Source organism: Berghia stephanieae, chromosome 9 (assembly GCF_034508935.2).
Source record: "Berghia stephanieae isolate SIO BIC M18660-M18661 chromosome 9, UCSD_Bste_1.3, whole genome shotgun sequence".
Lineage (NCBI taxonomy): Eukaryota > Metazoa > Mollusca > Gastropoda > Nudibranchia > Aeolidiidae > Berghia > Berghia stephanieae.
Genome location: NC_088368.1, coordinates 35,777,475 through 35,778,328, shown reverse-complemented (window position 1 = coordinate 35,778,328; position 854 = coordinate 35,777,475).

Below are 854 nucleotides of genomic sequence, written 5' to 3'. Positions count from 1 at the left end.
AGGTTGTTCTTCGTCCGTTTTTTAAAAACTAGGTATTAGACAATGCATATTTAACTCACTTTTACCCTACCAATTCTTGCAGAGCCCAGATTTTGTGAGAGGGGATTAGTGCGGAAGGGGGGGGGGGGAAGAGGGTGAAGTGGTTATGAGAGCAGTTAGAGGTTAACCGATATCTATTTTTTTTAGCTTAAAAGCATTCCATCAACATCCCATGACAAAAATGATTCAAGTTGGAGTGTTATTTCTGAGTGGAAAGAGGTCGAGCAAGACAAGACATGTGAATTTAGTATTAGTATTATCTTTATTATTATTTTTATTATTATTATCATTATTATTATTATTATTATTATTATTATTATTATTATTATTATTATTATTATTATTATTATTATTATTATTATTATTATTATTATTATCATTATTATTATTATTATTATTATTATTATTATTATTTTATTATTATTATTATTATTATTATTATTATTATTATTATTATTATTATTATTATTATTATTATTACTATTATTATCATTATTATTATTTAACTCACTTCTAACCATACAAATGAATGCAGAGCCCAGATTTTTTGTGAGGGGATTGGTACGGAGGGGGAGGGGTGGGAGTGCAGTGGTTGTGAGAGCAGTTAAAAGTTAACTGACATCTATTTTTTTAAAAACTTAAACGCATTCCATCAATATCTCCCTTCAATCAAAAGTCTATCTATATAATATCGTGTAATTAGTTTCTTGTTATAATATAGGATACTATCGATTTATCGAATAAAGTGCGAACCCCAATCTAATATAAACCGAATCACTACTCGATGTTTCGAATTATATTATTTGTACATCAGT